Source organism: Manis pentadactyla, chromosome 5, assembly GCF_030020395.1.
Source record: "Manis pentadactyla isolate mManPen7 chromosome 5, mManPen7.hap1, whole genome shotgun sequence".
NCBI classification, from domain to species: domain Eukaryota; kingdom Metazoa; phylum Chordata; class Mammalia; order Pholidota; family Manidae; genus Manis; species Manis pentadactyla.
The window spans coordinates 148,484,126-148,491,138 of NC_080023.1; positions in this window are offsets into that span (position 1 = coordinate 148,484,126).

Consider the following 7,013-nt stretch of genomic DNA (forward strand, 5'->3'; position numbering starts at 1 on the left):
GTTGTATAGGGGAGGCATCCATAGTTGTTAACATGTACACTGAGCTCCGGGATTCCTCTCTGAGGTCCTCTGTTGAAGCCGCAGCCTAGCAACAGGCCAGTTACATCACAAAGTGGTTGAAGTTCAGTGAGGATCCGGGTCATAGAACAACATCTTCCCCACACACCCCACCTCCAGGATTCTCGCCTTATAGTCCACACTATTTGAATCTTCCGCAATGGTCCATGTGCAAATAAACTGGAGCACTGGAAACACAAGCCGCGAAAGCAAGAGAAGATAACAGCAACGTAGCGATAACAGGAATTAAGATAGAGCAAGATTTTGACACAGGCAACAAAAATTACAATAAACCGCAAGACACATTCGGTTCCTAACAACAAAAGCTGTAATAATCCTCAAGCCGGAGGAAGTTCCCAATGCAAAAAGACCTTAGAGGCGACAAGATACATGTTTGAAAGCCATCAACAAAGGCTAATCTTGTCCTTCAGGTGTGATGCATGCATGAGAGTGGGTCTGTGATAGGACTGCTGCAGACAGGCAGTCCCTTCAAGGTCTAGTACACTGTATTTCACTTTTCTCCCCCTCGGTGTTACGGCAGGGTCTATATATAGCGCTACTGGAGGTGCATTCACAGCTCATACTAAGAAAACAAAACCCCCCTTTAAGACGATCCTACCTTCAGGCCGTACAGAAGATAATGCTGTGAACTTTGGACGACACACTGAAGTTATTCCAGGACACATAGCAGCCCACGTTGCAGGTCATGTCCTCCAGGTGCCGGTTGAGCCAGCCATCACTGGTCCATGTGTCAAAAGTGTCAAGGCCACGTGCACTCAATGGCGTCCCCATGGTTCCGTGCAGTTGGAGCTCTCAGAGAGATGTTATTCTGGTGTTCAAACCTCGGCTTCAGTGATTGTTCCTTGGTTTTTACTTGCAGTTGTCTATGGGAGGCTTCCAGAGGTGTCAGAATGTACACGGAGCTCAGGGTTCCCTTTCTTAGTTTCTCTGATGAAGCGTTAGTCTAGCAAAAGGCCAGTTACATCACAAAGTGTTTCAAGTTCAGTGAGGATGCTGGCCATAGGATCACCATGTTCCCCACACTCGCACACTCCAGTATTCCCACCCTACAATCCACAACCTTTAAATCTTCTGCAATGACCCCTGTGCTAGAAAGCTGGAGCGCAGTAAACACGTGCCGCAATAGCAAGACAAGATAACAGCTATACAGACATAATAGTTATAAATATAGAGCAAGGTATTGATACAGGCAACAAAAACTGTAATATTCCTCAAGACACATTAGGTTCCTAATAACAAAACTTGTAATAAACCTCAAGCCAGAGGAAGTTCCCAATGCATAAACACTTTAGGGGCGATAAGACACATATTTTAAAGCCACAAACTAAGGCAAATAGGGTCCTTCAGGAAGGATGCATGCATAAGAGTGGATGTGGGACAGGATTGTAGCAGGCGGGCAGTCCGTTCAAGATCTACTGTACCATACTTTTACTTTTTTCCCCATGGGGGTTACTGAAGGTACTATATTCAATGTGACTGGAGGAGCTTGCACAGGCCATAGTCATAAAACAGAACTCCCTGTATGATGCTCATATCTTCTGGCCATTCAAGAGAAGTTACTGTGAACTTTTTGGGCCACCCAGCTTTTATGAGAGAAATAGACATGAGGCCAGCTTCCAGGCCGGGTCACCAAGGTGCCAGTTCAGAAAGCCATTTTGTCCATGTGTCCAAAGTTCCATTGCCACATTCAATGAACGGACTCTCCCGGCTTCCGAGAACTTGGTGCTGGCAGGAAGATGTTATTCTGGCAGCCAAACCTCTGCTTCAGTGATTCTTCCTTGGTTTGCTCCTGAAGTTGTATAGGGGAGGCATCCATAGTTGTTAACATGTACACTGAGCTCGGGGATTCCTCTCTGAGGTCCTCTGTTGAAGCCGCAGCCTAGCAACAGGCCAGTTACATCACAAAGTGGTTGAAGTTCAGTGAGGATGCAGGTCATAGATCCCCACCTTCCCCACACACCCCACCTCCAGGATTCTCGCCTTATAGTCCACACTATTTGAATCTTCCACAGTGGTCCATGTGCAAATAAACTGGAGCACTGGAAACACAAGCCGCAATAGCAAGAGAAGATAATAGCAACTTAGCGATTACAGGAATTAAGATAGAGCAAGATTTTGACACAGGCAACGAAAATTACAATAAACCATAAGACACATTCGGTTCCTAACAACAAAAGCTGTAATAATCCTCAAGGCGGAGGAAGTTCCCAAGGCAAAAAGACCTTAGAGGTGACAACACACATGTTTGAAAGACATCAACAAAGGCTAATCTTGTCCTTCAGGTGTGATGCATGCATGAGAGTGGGTCTGTGATAGGACTGCTGCAGACAGGCAGTCCCTTCAAGGTCTAGTACACCATATTTCACTTTTTTTCCCCTCGGTGTTACAGTAGTGTCTATATATAGCGCTACTGGAGGTGCATTCACAGCTCATACTAAGAAAACAAAACCCCCCTTTAAGACGCTGCTACCTTCTGGCCGTTCAGAAGATAATGCTGTGACCTTTGGACGACACACTGAAGTTATTCCAGGACACATAGCAGCCCACGTTGCAGGTCATGTCCTCCAGGTGCCGGTTGAGCCAGCCATCACTGGTCCATGCGTCAAAAGTGTCAAGGCCACATGCACTCAATGGCGTCCGCATGGTTCCGTGCAGTTGGAGCTGGCAGAGAGATGTTATTCTGTTGGCCAAACCTCGGCTTCAGTGATTCTTCCTTGGTTTTTCCTTGCAGTTGTCTATGGGAGGCTTCCAGAGGTGGCAGAATGTACACGGAGCTCAGGGTTCCCTTTCTTAGTTTCTCTGATGAAGCGTTAGCCTAGCAAAAGGCCAGTTACATCACAAAGTGTTTCAAGTTCAGTGAGGATGCTGGCCATAGGATCACCATGTTCCCCACACTCGCACACTCCAGTATTCCCACCCTACAATCCACAACCTTTAAATCTTCTGCAATGACCCCTGTGCTAGAAAGCTGGAGCGCAGTAAACACGTGCCGCAATAGCAAGACAAGATAACAGCTATACAGACATAATAGTTATACATATAGAGCAAGGTATTGATACAGGCAACAAAAACTGTAATATTCCTCAAGACACATTAGGTTCCTAATAACAAAACTTGTAATAAACCTCAAGCCAGAGGAAGTTCCCAATGCATAAACACTTTAGGGGCGATAAGACACATATTTTAAAGCCACAAACTAAGGCAAATAGGGTCCTTCAGGAAGGATGCATGCATGAGAGTGGATGTGTGACAGGATTGTAGCAGGCGGGCAGTCCTTTCAAGATCTAGTGTACCATACTTTTACTTTTTTCCCCATGGGGGTTACTGAAGGTACTATATTCAATGTGACTGGAGGAGCTTGCACAGGCCATAGTCATAAAACAGAACTCCCCGTATGATGCTCCTATCTTTTGGCCGTTCAAGAGAAGTTCCTGTGAACTTTTTGGGCCACCCAGCTTTTATGACAGAAATAGACATGAGGCCAGCTTCCAGGCCGGGTCACCAAGGTGCCAGTTCAGAAAGCCATTTTGTCCATGTGTCCAAAGTTCCATTGCCACATTCAATGAACGGACTCTCCCGGCTTCCGAGAACTTGGTGCTGGCAGGAAGATGTTATTCTGGCAGCCAAACCTCTGCTTCAGTGATTCTTCCTTGGTTTGCTCCTGAAGTTGTATAGGGGAGGCATCCATAGTTGTTAACATGTACACTGAGCTCCGGGATTCCTCTCTGAGGTCCTCTGTTGAAGCCGCAGCCTAGCAACAGGCCAGTTACATCACAAAGTGGTTGAAGTTCAGTGAGGATCCGGGTCATAGAACAACATCTTCCCCACACACCCCACCTCCAGGATTCTCGCCTTATAGTCCACACTATTTGAATCTTCCGCAATGGTCCATGTGCAAATAAACTGGAGCACTGGAAACACAAGCCGCGAAAGCAAGAGAAGATAACAGCAACGTAGCGATAACAGGAATTAAGATAGAGCAAGATTTTGACACAGGCAACAAAAATTACAATAAACCGCAAGACACATTCGGTTCCTAACAACAAAAGCTGTAATAATCCTCAAGCCGGAGGAAGTTCCCAATGCAAAAAGACCTTAGAGGCGACAAGATACATGTTTGAAAGCCATCAACAAAGGCTAATCTTGTCCTTCAGGTGTGATGCATGCATGAGAGTGGGTCTGTGATAGGACTGCTGCAGACAGGCAGTCCCTTCAAGGTCTAGTACACTGTATTTCACTTTTCTCCCCCTCGGTGTTACGGCAGGGTCTATATATAGCGCTACTGGAGGTGCATTCACAGCTCATACTAAGAAAACAAAACCCCCCTTTAAGACGATCCTACCTTCAGGCCGTACAGAAGATAATGCTGTGAACTTTGGACGACACACTGAAGTTATTCCAGGACACATAGCAGCCCACGTTGCAGGTCATGTCCTCCAGGTGCCGGTTGAGCCAGCCATCACTGGTCCATGTGTCAAAAGTGTCAAGGCCACGTGCACTCAATGGCGTCCCCATGGTTCCGTGCAGTTGGAGCTCTCAGAGAGATGTTATTCTGGTGTTCAAACCTCGGCTTCAGTGATTGTTCCTTGGTTTTTACTTGCAGTTGTCTATGGGAGGCTTCCAGAGGTGTCAGAATGTACACGGAGCTCAGGGTTCCCTTTCTTAGTTTCTCTGATGAAGCGTTAGTCTAGCAAAAGGCCAGTTACATCACAAAGTGTTTCAAGTTCAGTGAGGATGCTGGCCATAGGATCACCATGTTCCCCACACTCGCACACTCCAGTATTCCCACCCTACAATCCACAACCTTTAAATCTTCTGCAATGACCCCTGTGCTAGAAAGCTGGAGCGCAGTAAACACGTGCCGCAATAGCAAGACAAGATAACAGCTATACAGACATAATAGTTATAAATATAGAGCAAGGTATTGATACAGGCAACAAAAACTGTAATATTCCTCAAGACACATTAGGTTCCTAATAACAAAACTTGTAATAAACCTCAAGCCAGAGGAAGTTCCCAATGCATAAACACTTTAGGGGCGATAAGACACATATTTTAAAGCCACAAACTAAGGCAAATAGGGTCCTTCAGGAAGGATGCATGCATAAGAGTGGATGTGGGACAGGATTGTAGCAGGCGGGCAGTCCGTTCAAGATCTACTGTACCATACTTTTACTTTTTTCCCCATGGGGGTTACTGAAGGTACTATATTCAATGTGACTGGAGGAGCTTGCACAGGCCATAGTCATAAAACAGAACTCCCTGTATGATGCTCATATCTTCTGGCCATTCAAGAGAAGTTACTGTGAACTTTTTGGGCCACCCAGCTTTTATGAGAGAAATAGACATGAGGCCAGCTTCCAGGCCGGGTCACCAAGGTGCCAGTTCAGAAAGCCATTTTGTCCATGTGTCCAAAGTTCCATTGCCACATTCAATGAACGGACTCTCCCGGCTTCCGAGAACTTGGTGCTGGCAGGAAGATGTTATTCTGGCAGCCAAACCTCTGCTTCAGTGATTCTTCCTTGGTTTGCTCCTGAAGTTGTATAGGGGAGGCATCCATAGTTGTTAACATGTACACTGAGCTCCGGGATTCCTCTCTGAGGTCCTCTGTTGAAGCCGCAGCCTAGCAACAGGCCAGTTACATCACAAAGTGGTTGAAGTTCAGTGAGGATGCAGGTCATAGATCCCCACCTTCCCCACACACCCCACCTCCAGGATTCTCGCCTTATAGTCCACACTATTTGAATCTTCCACAGTGGTCCATGTGCAAATAAACTGGAGCACTGGAAACACAAGCCGCAATAGCAAGAGAAGATAATAGCAACTTAGCGATTACAGGAATTAAGATAGAGCAAGATTTTGACACAGGCAACGAAAATTACAATAAACCATAAGACACATTCGGTTCCTAACAACAAAAGCTGTAATAATCCTCAAGGCGGAGGAAGTTCCCAAGGCAAAAAGACCTTAGAGGTGACAACACACATGTTTGAAAGACATCAACAAAGGCTAATCTTGTCCTTCAGGTGTGATGCATGCATGAGAGTGGGTCTGTGATAGGACTGCTGCAGACAGGCAGTCCCTTCAAGGTCTAGTACACCATATTTCACTTTTTTTCCCCTCGGTGTTACAGTAGTGTCTATATATAGCGCTACTGGAGGTGCATTCACAGCTCATACTAAGAAAACAAAACCCCCCTTTAAGACGCTGCTACCTTCTGGCCGTTCAGAAGATAATGCTGTGACCTTTGGACGACACACTGAAGTTATTCCAGGACACATAGCAGCCCACGTTGCAGGTCATGTCCTCCAGGTGCCGGTTGAGCCAGCCATCACTGGTCCATGCGTCAAAAGTGTCAAGGCCACATGCACTCAATGGCGTCCGCATGGTTCCGTGCAGTTGGAGCTGGCAGAGAGATGTTATTCTGTTGGCCAAACCTCGGCTTCAGTGATTCTTCCTTGGTTTTTCCTTGCAGTTGTCTATGGGAGGCTTCCAGAGGTGGCAGAATGTACACGGAGCTCAGGGTTCCCTTTCTTAGTTTCTCTGATGAAGCGTTAGCCTAGCAAAAGGCCAGTTACATCACAAAGTGTTTCAAGTTCAGTGAGGATGCTGGCCATAGGATCACCATGTTCCCCACACTCGCACACTCCAGTATTCCCACCCTACAATCCACAACCTTTAAATCTTCTGCAATGACCCCTGTGCTAGAAAGCTGGAGCGCAGTAAACACGTGCCGCAATAGCAAGACAAGATAACAGCTATACAGACATAATAGTTATACATATAGAGCAAGGTATTGATACAGGCAACAAAAACTGTAATATTCCTCAAGACACATTAGGTTCCTAATAACAAAACTTGTAATAAACCTCAAGCCAGAGGAAGTTCCCAATGCATAAACACTTTAGGGGCGATAAGACACATATTTTAAAGCC